Here is a 13,717-nt window from a genome sequence, read left to right as displayed (position 1 = left end):
CCCGGAGAGAAGCACCCAAAACAAGAGGAAGAGGAGTCTCTTTATTTTTTTATTTTAGTAACGTCATTTAATTTAAAATTAATTCTGAAAACGGCTGTTAGTGAGCCAAGAGTCCTGTCCTTGACAATGCGCACCGTTTCCGTTAATACAATTCAGAAAGGAGAAATTTAATGGATTCTTACGTAAACAGTTTCGGCAAATTCATTACAAAAGATGATGAAAGATGGTTTTTGCCCAACAAATTTAAAAAGTTCATTTTACGATTAAAAGAAATTTTACATCGTCAAGCAGCCTTAAAATCCATCTAATCATTCTTGTGACTTCTACGTTTATGTGCTATCAAAGAACTCTTCCGCTTACATGCATAATCACACTGATCACATTTGAAGGGTTTTTCACCACTGTGAATGCGTTGATGTCTGATCAAATTAATCTTCTGGGTACATTTATAGTCACAACGAGTACATTTGAAGGGTTTTTCACCACTGTGAATGCGTAGATGTCTGATCAAACTAATCTGTGTACATTTATAGTCACAACGAGTACATTTGAAGGGTTTTTCACCACTGTGAATGCGTTGATGTGCGATCAAACTAATCTTCTGTGTACATTTATAGTCACAACGAGTACATTTGAAGGGTTTTTCACCACTGTGAACGCGTTGATGCACGATCAAATTTCTCTTATACTTGCATGAATAGTCACACTGATCACATTTGAAGGGTTTTTCACCACTGTGACCGCGTTGATGCACGATCAAATTTCTCTTATACTTGCATGAATAGTCACACTGATCACATTTGAAGGGTTTTTCACCTCTGTGAATCGGAACATTTAGAGCAAGGTTACTAAACCGAATCACATACGTGATAAATAGTTCCCTCATCATTACTCTATTAGCGCTTAAATATTTGGCAAGACGCGCGTGTGCATTTTGTCAAGACGAGGTTTGTGGGATGATTGCTGGGGATTTAGTGCCAAAGATGTATAGAATTCACCTTACGGTGCGATGCCCATTTGTAGTTTGATGAGCGGGAAAGCAAACTAAAAGGGTGAGCCTGGGAAGAATGACGTTACATAACTAAAACATTAAGAGGATACAGAGTGTCATCCTTCTTCTATTATCCCCTTCTGATATAGCGTGTTTAATAGAGCGGACGGAAAAACCTGTTAGCGACGTTATTCGTTTCGTGCACGCGAAATTAACGTCTTTTAATGCAACAGTTCTCCCCCCCGTTTTACTAGAGACGTAATATATCGTGACATTTTCGCGCTTAATAGTTGGGGTCAAATTAAGTAATGTTGTTGTATGGGTAATGTTACTTGTTTGGGTCAAAAAGGCCTCCACAAATATATTAAATTGCACTTAATGTATTATGGAAATTTATACGTTACAAATTTGACAATAATTATTTATTAACATAGCATATTTCCGATTTAATTACTTACATATTTCCTCGTTCAATTTGCGCCAAGCAGCCAATCCAGTAGAACAGTTCCTAAGCCTTGTTGGTGCAAGCGGGACAAAAAAGAACTTACGAAGATCCGAGATGTTGCGTGTTAACTGTTCGGTCTTAATACATTTTAACTTCTTTGATTTTAATATAAACCGGAAATTTCAGTACACTTTATAAACAAATTTTATGTACCATTTACTGAATATTATATTTCTTTAAACTGCATGCTGGGAGGACTGCGGTGCCGTAGGTGGGGGTACAGAGGCAACGCTATAGGTATGGGGGATTCCACTCCATTCCTCTCTCCTTCAAGCTACAAGATCAGACTTGTAAATAGTGATAATTTCATCGGGAGCCCTGCGGGCTCCCGACCCCCCCATAGCAGAATTTTCTTGGGTACCCGGGGCTCCCTAGTGGAAGAAGGTAAATAAACAAAATGTGAGGGAGGGCACAGTTTTGAGGGGTAATATTCGTCATTACATTTTTTCCCCTTTTTGAGAGCTGTTTTGAGTTGAGGTTATGAGTGAGAGTTCTCAACTTCTCATCAGCCCGAATTTTTCAGGGTACCCGGGTGGTACCCGACCCCCCCCCCCTAAAAATATTTTTTCAGGGTGTCCTGTGAATTTTCTTGGGTGTCACAGGCTCCCTGGTACCCCCTATTTACAAGTCTGTACAAGATTCACAAAATCGCCAAAAATACAGCCCACTCGATCACGCGCTCACGGAAGCCACTTAGCCAGCTGCTCCAGTGCTCCCGCTATCGAAACCCTTCTAAAGAATTCGATTGTACTTTGTACGAGTGCAATTGTATTATTTTCTTTTCTTTATTTGGGGGGGGGGGGGGTCAAAGGAGATGAAAGTTAACATGGGAGTCGATATGTATTTTGGCAATATTCTCTGCCCCATGACCAAGGATGATCGGGGGTGGATACGAATTCTGTGAGAAATACGCGCCGTAACTTCGGACGCGATTGGGTCTGGTAGGACGCTAAAAAAGGGGGAGGAATACGCGGGACGAAAGGCGGGTGGGCTACCTCAGAACTAGACCCTATTTAGCGCCATCGTGTTGGTCAAATTTTGCATGCATATTGCCAAAGTTATTTTAAACTTTTTGTCTCATAAATAAAATTTGCAATTGAAACATAAAATTTTATATAGAGTTAATATTTAATAATTATTGTTTCGAAATTGTTGCTAAAATAATAGTGCACGTAGATGCCGCTGCAATAGGGAAACGCCGGTAGGGATTTATTTTAAGGCGCTGGGCGTCTGCTAGAGTTGTTACTTCCTATTTCAAGGACGATTGAAAAGATTAGTCATTTGATGAAAAAAATGGAATTTAACTACTACGCATAGTAATGAAACCAAACATGATTTTACTATGTTTGAAAAGACTTACATTGATTATTAAATCTTTTCTTCTTTCGCGCGTAAAAATGATCATTTTACACCATAGTGAGAAGATAAAAACATTATTTAAGGAAATATTTGATCATATAATCCTTTCAATCCCCCTTGAAAGCGGAAGTAACAACTCTAGCAGACGCCCATCATATGAACTTGGGAATTTTTTTTATTATTTTTTTTTAATTTAATAATTTTGCAATTTTAATGATAAGTTAAAATATAAGAGTTGAATCGTTATATTCATAAATAAGTAAATTTTTATATCTCTAAATTGGACAAGTATTTAAAAATGGCTTGTATTATAAATCTGCATACGTTTTTATACAGTGAAAGTTAAGAACTGCCATCTATCGGTTTCGGTTTGTATGTATATTTTACAAATGTGTTGTAAAACTTTCCCACGTTAATTATATTTAATTTTAAAGAGCCTAATCTGCTGTGTATGTGTTAATCCTAGAGGGCGCTAGTTACCTATAAAAATAAGTTATGTTAATGTGTTTATGCTTCTCGTAGCAGACGATGTTTTTCTTAAATCGTCAAGAATAATTATTATATTTATTAATTGTTTTTTACTGGACACGTGTTGTTTGTTCTATACTTCAAGTTATAAATGTTCATTAACCCAAAATTGGTAAAAGAAATATGTGTTACTGGACAACACTGCTGTTAAAACTAGAGATGGCCGATACCTGGCTTAACCCGATACAAACATGAACCGATACCGATATGGTATCGGTTCATCCCAACAGGCGCGTACTAAGAAAGATTTTCGCTTATTAGTTGTTAGATAAACTGAATTCAGGTACTTTTTAAATAAATAAGAACTCGTCACGATTGTAATTCATAGAAATGAGATATTATCACCATAAATACGTTACTAAAAGACCTAAAAATGTCATGTAGCGTCATATAACGCATTTTAAACGAGTATCGGTAACGAACCAACCGATCCGATACTATCGTTAAACCCTGAGTATCGGTGCCGATACTGATATGGTATCGGTACCGGTTCATTCCTAATTATTAAAAAAACGTCTTGGTTTGGACCAAGGCCGAAAAAACAAACGATATGTGTGAGGTTTATCATTTGACTGAAGTTCAGATATTGCAATTGTTTTAGTTATTTTTATCCATTTAATCCTTAATCAATATTAAATTCAATCAACTGATTTTACTGTTAATCGATCCATTCCCTCTAAATTAATTGAAAAAATTACACATCTACGCTTTTTCAAGAACAATTACATTTTCCGAAAACATTTTATCATGAAATTAAGTATTTTGAAGGGATTTCGTGTCGTTACTCACTAACTTGTAAGCACCTTGACGGACATAGTTTTAATTGTTGCTGGCTTGAAAAATTTTCAAGTTTGCACCAAAAAAGTTCAAATCATTAGTAAGTTTCTGAGAAGATTGATGTTCAAGAAAATATGATAAAGAACTTTTTTCTCAAGTTAGTGACGTCATCTTCTGCAGTGTTGTGGATGGCCATTTCAAATTGGGACCAAAATCCATTCCACTGACTTGGATCTCCCATAAATTTTTCAATAACCAATTTAGATAGCCTAATGGATGGGGTTCTTCTTTCTTGACTGTGAACGGAACCGTTTCCATTTGCGGATCGATGCATAATCAAGTGTAGGAAGTCTTCTACTTTCTATAAATTCAGTCAATAAAAATTTTACTCTTACTATTCCTTCTCTGTAATTTTCAGCATTTTTCATTTCCTGGTTCAAGGTTTCTTCGTCTTCGGATAAGTTTATAATTTCTTCGTCTAATCCGAATAACAGTTTTCTTTAGCACTAAACTGTTCATAGTGAACCTTCATGTTGGAAACTGTGGTCGATGGTGAATTTACTTCTCTTTTTATCTTGTTAATTAGCGTTGTGGTCATTCGTCTTAAAGTCGTTCTCTTTTGTTTCATCATTCGTAATCCAGTATCGCCGTCTATTTCGTCTGCCATGTCGTAATTTCTTCTAGCGTAATTTCACAATCACCTTAATTGTTCCTTGTAATTTCAGTCCTTTCGTCTTTCTTCGTTTCGGGTCGTTTCAGGAACAATAAAGTTTTCATCCGGAAATTTCACTCATTTTAATTAAATCTAACCATTATCCAAAGGGGTTCCCGGGTTTTGGCACCATGCTGTAATTCGAGTCGTCAGGGAAATTATTAGACGTTAGTTTAATTGTAACAAGTTGGGAAAACCAAAATATTACCTCTCCGAGTCAAGACGACTACTTACAAACTTATTTACCCAGATATGGAAATGTTTCTTAAGTTAAAAATGAAATATTAAAGCAGTATACAACGCATAGCAAATATACTGTAAATCAGAAGACATTTTACATCCAATAATGATATACTTGTACACATTAAAATCATCTGATTGGGGAAAAACGGGAAATGAAGAGATAAAACTTTGGAGGGATATTACCTTTACGTGTTTGTAAAGGCCCAATTTTCTAATCCTCAACTGTATGCCCTATATGTTCAAAGCCATATTCACAACAGGGTTGCCATGTAAACACTATCCTCTCGTTTCATCTCAACGATTTTCTTAGTTTGTCAACATGACTGTTAACGTTACATAACACCAAAGCTTATTTGTGGCTACACACACTGAAAGTAAATGCGTACCATAAAAAGCATGAAAACACGAAGCTATTATCCGATTACGATCAGACCTTTCACTGGTCTGGGCTGCGTTCAGCAGAGCTCACCAAAAAAGACAGCGGAATTTGGAAATGTTTACCGGTGAGGTCTGTCGTCATAGCTTTTCTCCGGTCATCGTCCTTTTATAAATGACGCTAGCGCAATAAAGCGTGCAAGGTACCAAGGCTTAACAAAAATTGTATGATAACATATTTATAGAGATAGATAACAACTTTTATAATTAAAATTAGAAACTAACATATCTCTTAAAATTCTCGCGTGATCAACTGGTTTCACGCCAATTAAATAGCTATAGTCATGAGTGAATCATATACTAGCTCCCTATAAGTTACTCAGTCACACTGGCCTAATGTATCCAGCATTTTCTTCCGAATAGTAGTCGAGAGGAGGGGAGGCGGGTGAAAGTGATAGTAGACGGCGCCCTCTCTTAGGGCTTTGAAATTAATGTATCGAGAACTTTAAAGTGACGATTGTTCCAAATGGTATTAACGGTTTTGTAGGTTTTGGTTTCTTTGTGTCACATTCATTCTTTTACTTATTTAAAAATAATTTGGGTCTCACAACAGGCTTCGTTAAAAATGGGTTGGGCCTTTCTATAAGTTTTTCTATTAGTTCTTTAGACGCATTGTTAAAAAGTTTATTAAGGTTTTCGAGATAACTATTAAAATGTTGTTTTTCTTATTTTTTGATAAAGTTTGGTTCTCTCACCATAAATAGTTCCTGCCTCTGAACGTTGACTACGGAATAAAAATTCTTATTCCGTAGGCAACGCTCTGAATTTAAATGAGTTTCTTTCATTTAGGCTTTGTCAACAAATATCCAAAATTCTGCCATTTTAATGCGAAAAAATAAAACTTCCTATTGCGCCAACCTTAACCGGTTAACCCATTAAAATAATTTCAATGATAAAATACGACTCTGAGTCACAAACAATCACAACATTTCTAAAACGTCGTCTGCTTATACTAACTACCTTTCAGTTCAAAGTTTCATTGGTTGATCCCCTTTTCCGGTTTTTTACCGGATATACGTAAGCGCCGAGACTAGTGTTATTTTCTCTCACTGGGGGTCGCATATAGGTAACACATTTTTGGCGGGAAGAAAATGCTGGATACCTTAGGCCAGTGTGGCTGAGTAACTTATAGGGAGCTAGTATATGATTCACTCATGCTATAGTCCCATAGAGCTATTTGTATTAATTCCTCCATGGTTTTTTCGCCAAGCTGAGAACTACGCGTTTTACGTCACGTTATACAAAAAGCCGACTATTTTCTTTGAAGACAGCGCTAGCTCAGCGCTAACCACCGTGACGTCAAAATTCAAAAACAAAATCCCGTTATGTAGGACACTGCTAACAGCGCTGGGCTCTGCTGAACGCGGCCCAGATTTCCACCATGATTATAAAATCTAAGCCTAATTATTTAAAAGTGTATTTAACTTTCGGCTCACTCTGAACCGTTTAAGCATCCCCTATGCGCGTACGTGTAGCCACCTTTGATAATGCACTGGTCTAATGCACTGTGGAAGGTAGCTACACGTACGCGTTTAGGGGATGCTTAAACTCTCTCTCTGCATTACAGAAACGAAAACCAAACCCAAGCGTTTACGTTTTGGTTCATTAGGCCTATTGACAAATAAAAGTTCATTTGATCAACATAGAAGCGTTGTTCTTGTATTCACTTCAGAAAGGATTATGCTATAAACAGATGTAGTATAGCTTAAGTAATATATAAACATCCATTTTAAATAATAATATTAAAAAAAATCTTTGGAATATCAAAATGAAATAGAGCTTTAAAGCTACAAAAGTACTACATGCATCATAATTACGAAAAATATTTCCACATATTCACTTTATATTAAGGATAAAGGGAATATTATGGTTCTGTAGGATTTCTTTACACATCAAAACAAAACGAACTTCTAACGCAGCGCACTACTGTAACAACGGACGGACACACACAGACAAAAACATAGACTGCTTTTTAAATCTTTCCGTATTAATTTTGAATTGAGAAACAAGATTATCTTAAATATTAAAATAAATATAAGTAATATTTAATATTTTCTTCGTTAGTTATTCGCCTTATTGAACGTTACATCGTTTTAAAAAAGAACAATTAAACATTCTTGAGAGACTTGACTAATATTGGCGTTTGAAATGAAGCATACGCCGGTTGCTTTGCTTTACTCAAATAGGTAGTATATAAGGGTGTCGAACTACAGTTAAAAGCAAGAACGACCGCAATTGCGAAAACCTTTGGTGGACAACCCACCCTAGGGAGGCTAGACGTTTCTCGTAACCCTAGCTGATCGCCGCGAATGTCTTAAACCCAACGATAACGATGGAGTAGAAGCCAGGTGTGCAGACTGGCGTCCATGTGGGATGGACAAAAACCAAGACCAGAAGATGGTGGTGTAGAAGCCAGGTGTACAGACTGGTGTCCAAGTGGGATGGACAAAGACGAGAAGATGGTGGTGATTAGAAGCCAGTATGTACAGACTGGTGTCCAAGTGGAATGGACGAAGACCAGAAGATGGTGGTGATTAGAAGTCCGTATGTACAGACCGGTGTCCAAGTGGAATGGACGAAGACCAGAAGATGGTGGTGATTAGTAGCCAGTATGTACAGTTTGGTGTCCGTGTGGAATGGACAAAGACCAGAAGATGGTGGTGTGAGAACTCAAGTAGAGGAGCTATTTCCGTGACTGTGAATGCAGTTCGGAAATGGCGAACACGTTTGCTCCGATTTGGAAATTGCGAACGCGGTCACGTGGGTGTAACAACAGACACACAAACACACACACAAACAAACAAACAAACAGACACACACGATCGTTACAGAACCTCTCCGTGACATACGTCACTCGGAGAGGTAACAAGTTGGGAAAACCAAAATATTACCTCTCCGAGTCAAGACGACTACTTACAAACTTATTTACCCAGATATGGAAATGTTTCTTAAGTTAAAAATGAAATATTAAAGCAGTATACAACGCATAGCAAATATACTGTAAATCAGAAGACATTTTACATCCAATAATGATATACTTGTACACATTAAAATCATCTGATTGGGGAAAAACGGGAAATGAAGAGATAAAACTTTGGAGGGATATTACCTTTACGTGTTTGTAAAGGCCCAATTTTCTAATCCTCAACTGTATGCCCTATATGTTCAAAGCCATATTCACAACAGGGTTGCCATGTAAACACTATCCTCTCGTTTCATCTCAACGATTTTCTTAGTTTGTCAACATGACTGTTAACGTTACATAACACCAAAGCTTATTTGTGGCTACACACACTGAAAGTAAATGCGTACCATTAAAAGCATGAAAACACGAAGCTATTATCCGATTACGATCAGACCTTTCACTGGTCTGGGCTGCGTTCAGCAGAGCTCACCAAAAAAGACAGCGGAATTTGGAAATGTTTACCGGTGAGGTCTGTCGTCATAGCTTTTCTCCGGTCATCGTCCTTTTATAAATGACGCTAGCGCAATAAAGCGTGCAAGGTACCAAGGCTTAACAAAAATTGTATGATAACATATTTATAGAGATAGATAACAACTTTTATAATTAAAATTAGAAACTAACATATCTCTTAAAATTCTCGCGTGATCAACTGGTTTCACGCCAATTAAATAGCTATAGTCATGAGTGAATCATATACTAGCTCCCTATAAGTTACTCAGTCACACTGGCCTAATGTATCCAGCATTTTCTTCCGAATAGTAGTCGAGAGGAGGGGAGGCGGGTGAAAGTGATAGTAGACGGCGCCCTCTCTTAGGGCTTTGAAATTAATGTATCGAGAACTTTAAAGTGACGATTGTTCCAAATGGTATTAACGGTTTTGTAGGTTTTGGTTTCTTTGTGTCACATTCATTCTTTTACTTATTTAAAAATAATTTGGGTCTCACAACAGGCTTCGTTAAAAATGGGTTGGGCCTTTCTATAAGTTTTTCTATTAGTTCTTTAGACGCATTGTTAAAAAGTTTATTAAGGTTTTCGAGATAACTATTAAAATGTTGTTTTTCTTATTTTTTGATAAAGTTTGGTTCTCTCACCATAAATAGTTCCTGCCTCTGAACGTTGACTACGGAATAAAAATTCTTATTCCGTAGGCAACGCTCTGAATTTAAATGAGTTTCTTTCATTTAGGCTTTGTCAACAAATATCCAAAATTCTGCCATTTTAATGCGAAAAAATAAAACTTCCTATTGCGCCAACCTTAACCGGTTAACCCATTAAAATAATTTCAATGATAAAATACGACTCTGAGTCACAAACAATCACAACATTTCTAAAACGTCGTCTGCTTATACTAACTACCTTTCAGTTCAAAGTTTCATTGGTTGATCCCCTTTTCCGGTTTTTTACCGGATATACGTAAGCGCCGAGACTAGTGTTATTTTCTCTCACTGGGGGTCGCATATAGGTAACACATTTTTGGCGGGAAGAAAATGCTGGATACCTTAGGCCAGTGTGGCTGAGTAACTTATAGGGAGCTAGTATATGATTCACTCATGCTATAGTCCCATAGAGCTATTTGTATTAATTCCTCCATGGTTTTTTCGCCAAGCTGAGAACTACGCGTTTTACGTCACGTTATACAAAAAGCCGACTATTTTCTTTGAAGACAGCGCTAGCTCAGCGCTAACCACCGTGACGTCAAAATTCAAAAACAAAATCCCGTTATGTAGGACACTGCTAACAGCGCTGGGCTCTGCTGAACGCGGCCCAGATTTCCACCATGATTATAAAATCTAAGCCTAATTATTTAAAAGTGTATTTAACTTTCGGCTCACTCTGAACCGTTTAAGCATCCCCTATGCGCGTACGTGTAGCCACCTTTGATAATGCACTGGTCTAATGCACTGTGGAAGGTAGCTACACGTACGCGTTTAGGGGATGCTTAAACTCTCTCTCTGCATTACAGAAACGAAAACCAAACCCAAGCGTTTACGTTTTGGTTCATTAGGCCTATTGACAAATAAAAGTTCATTTGATCAACATAGAAGCGTTGTTCTTGTATTCACTTCAGAAAGGATTATGCTATAAACAGATGTAGTATAGCTTAAGTAATATATAAACATCCATTTTAAATAATAATATTAAAAAAAATCTTTGGAATATCAAAATGAAATAGAGCTTTAAAGCTACAAAAGTACTACATGCATCATAATTACGAAAAATATTTCCACATATTCACTTTATATTAAGGATAAAGGGAATATTATGGTTCTGTAGGATTTCTTTACACATCAAAACAAAACGAACTTCTAACGCAGCGCACTACTGTAACAACGGACGGACACACACAGACAAAAACATAGACTGCTTTTTAAATCTTTCCGTATTAATTTTGAATTGAGAAACAAGATTATCTTAAATATTAAAATAAATATAAGTAATATTTAATATTTTCTTCGTTAGTTATTCGCCTTATTGAACGTTACATCGTTTTAAAAAAGAACAATTAAACATTCTTGAGAGACTTGACTAATATTGGCGTTTGAAATGAAGCATACGCCGGTTGCTTTGCTTTACTCAAATAGGTAGTATATAAGGGTGTCGAACTACAGTTAAAAGCAAGAACGACCGCAATTGCGAAAACCTTTGGTGGACAACCCACCCTAGGGAGGCTAGACGTTTCTCGTAACCCTAGCTGATCGCCGCGAATGTCTTAAACCCAACGATGACGATAGAGTAGAAGCCAGGTGTGCAGACTGGCGTCCATGTGGGATGGACAAAAACCAAGACCAGAAGATGGTGGTGTAGAAGCCAGGTGTACAGACTGGTGTCCAAGTGGGATGGACAAAGACGAGAAGATGGTGGTGATTAGAAGCCAGTATGTACAGACTGGTGTCCAAGTGGAATGGACGAAGACCAGAAGATGGTGGTGATTAGAAGTCCGTATGTACAGACCGGTGTCCAAGTGGAATGGACGAAGACCAGAAGATGGTGGTGATTAGTAGCCAGTATGTACAGTTTGGTGTCCGTGTGGAATGGACAAAGACCAGAAGATGGTGGTGTGAGAACTCAAGTAGAGGAGCTATTTCCGTGACTGTGAATGCAGTTCGGAAATGGCGAACACGTTTGCTCCGATTTGGAAATTGCGAACGCGGTCACGTGGGTGTAACAACAGACACACAAACACACACACAAACAAACAAACAAACAGACACACACGATCGTTACAGAACCTCTCCGTGACATATGTCACTCGGAGAGGTAAAAACTTGAAAATGAGTTAAATTTATTGAGCTAAAACTGGTGTAATACATGTTTACAGATCGGTGGCTAGTACGAGAGTGATCTTTTTAGAGGGTCAAAGTAAAATTACTCTCTTATTTCAGAAAGGGGGAGGCACTCCTATTTTTAGGTCAAAGTATACGAAAAAGGTTAACAAGCGCGAACTCTTAGGGTTAGATAGTGATCTAAAACAAGACGGCCCAAGGGCTCGTAATAGTAGCCACATCGTACGAGTGAATAGACCCTCTATACCCTACCCTAATGAGTGGATAACCCCTCAAACCTTGCCCTTATGAGTGGATAACCCCTCTATACCTTACCCAAATGAGTGAACAGCGCTATCTTTTACAATGCTTAAATGATTTACCGTGGATAAAATCAGAGTTAATATCCTTTCGATGGCCTACTCTAAACAGTGATAAAATTATAACCGTATAAATTTACTTATGCTGTGTATCCGAGCCGAAAGATACAAATTCATAAGTATCCGATCCCAAAGATACAAATTCAGAAGTATCCGACCCCAAAGATACAAGTTCAGAAGTATCCGACCCCAAAGATACAAATTCAGAAGTATCCGACCCCAAAGATACAAATTCAGAAGTATCCGACCCTAAAGATAAAAATTCAGAAGTATCCGACCCGAAAGATACAAATTCAAAAGTATCCGACCCGAAAGATACCAATTCAGAAGTATCCGACCCGAAAGATACAAATTCAGAAACCCGAAAGATACAAATTCAGAAACCCGAAAGATACAAATTCAGAAACCCCAAAGATACAAATTCAGAAACCCCAAAGATACAAATTCAGAAACCCCAAAGATACAAATTCAGAAACCCCAAAGATACAAATTCAGAAACCCCAAAGATACAAATGCAGAAGTATCCGACCCCACCCCCGACACTATAGAGATATCCTAAAGGATAAAAACCAGTGGTGTGCGAGTACTCGTTAAGATATTTCTGTCCATACCAGCTTCATCTTGCCCTAGTGAAAGGCTTTTTTCAACAGGAGGAAACACGGTGATACAAGACGTGAAAATTTACTACCAGAACATGTAGAGCAGCTGGCTGTTCTACATGATAATCTGAAGAGAAATATTTTGAAAAATGTGCCTAAATAACTATGAAAAAAAAACTGAACAATTTAAAATTTAAGGTTTAGCAGAAGAAAATTTTCTTCTGGGTTTAGTCAAAGAAATATCCACTAGGGATTTTTCTGTTTCTTTTTGTGATCCTACATTTTTTTTGTGTACCTACATTTCTTTTTTTTTTGTGTTCCTATATTTCAAATATTTAAGTAAAATTTTGAAATTTAAAACTATCTCAAAAGCGTTTGTGATATGGTTAATTTATCCATGTTAAGTTTATCTTTCGAATATAATTTTAGTAGCAATTGTTAAACCTTGATAATGAATAAATAAAGTGAATTTTCTATTGAAAAGTGAGCATTTATTTTTAAAATAACCTGTTAATAATTGTTCACTAACAAATTTAAAATATTTTAAACTTGTTAGATAATTACATAATTGAAGTTTGAACATAAGTGTTATTATCTAGAAATTTACTCGATTAATACTCGACAAGTAAATATTTGGGACTCGATAAATACTCGAAACTAGAATTTGACATAATCTAAATACTCGATACTCGATACGCTTTTCGATACTCGGCTCGATACTCGATAAGAAATTTTTTTGATACTCGGACTCGGCTCGAAACGGAAAAAAGGAGACTTGCACACCACTGATAAAAACCCGAAGTTTCTAATAATAGTAGCCACATCGTTATCTATTTAATTAGAACATAAATAAAAAGAAAATAAATATAAAGACCAAAAGACACAAAGTCAGAAGTATCCAGCCCCAAAAATACATAAGTATCGGACCCCAGAAATAAATAGGGCCCTCCCTCATTCCCG

The 13,717-nt window shown here is 37.0% G+C and overlaps 1 long non-coding RNA gene across 8 annotated transcripts in view; it reads right to left on the bottom strand.

Annotated features, from left to right (window-relative positions):
* Positions 1-3,796: 3,796 nt before the first annotated feature.
* The window catches only part of LOC149614006 (uncharacterized), a 28,737-nt gene continuing 18,816 nt past the window's right edge, over positions 3,797-13,717 (bottom strand). For all 8 annotated transcript variants that reach the window (XR_016376229.1, XR_016376231.1, XR_016376236.1 and 5 more), the window contains one exon: positions 3,797-5,006. This is a non-coding gene — a long non-coding RNA (uncharacterized LOC149614006). The remainder of the gene's footprint in view (positions 5,007-13,717) is intronic.

The sequence above is a fragment of the Phalangium opilio genome, unplaced genomic scaffold, assembly GCF_054372755.1.
Source record: "Phalangium opilio isolate 3A_F unplaced genomic scaffold, DU_Popi_V2 ptg000230l_1, whole genome shotgun sequence".
Classification (NCBI taxonomy): domain Eukaryota; kingdom Metazoa; phylum Arthropoda; class Arachnida; order Opiliones; family Phalangiidae; genus Phalangium; species Phalangium opilio.
The sequence above is the reverse complement of the archived record's forward strand: the minus strand, read 5'-3'. Positions and strand labels throughout refer to the sequence as shown.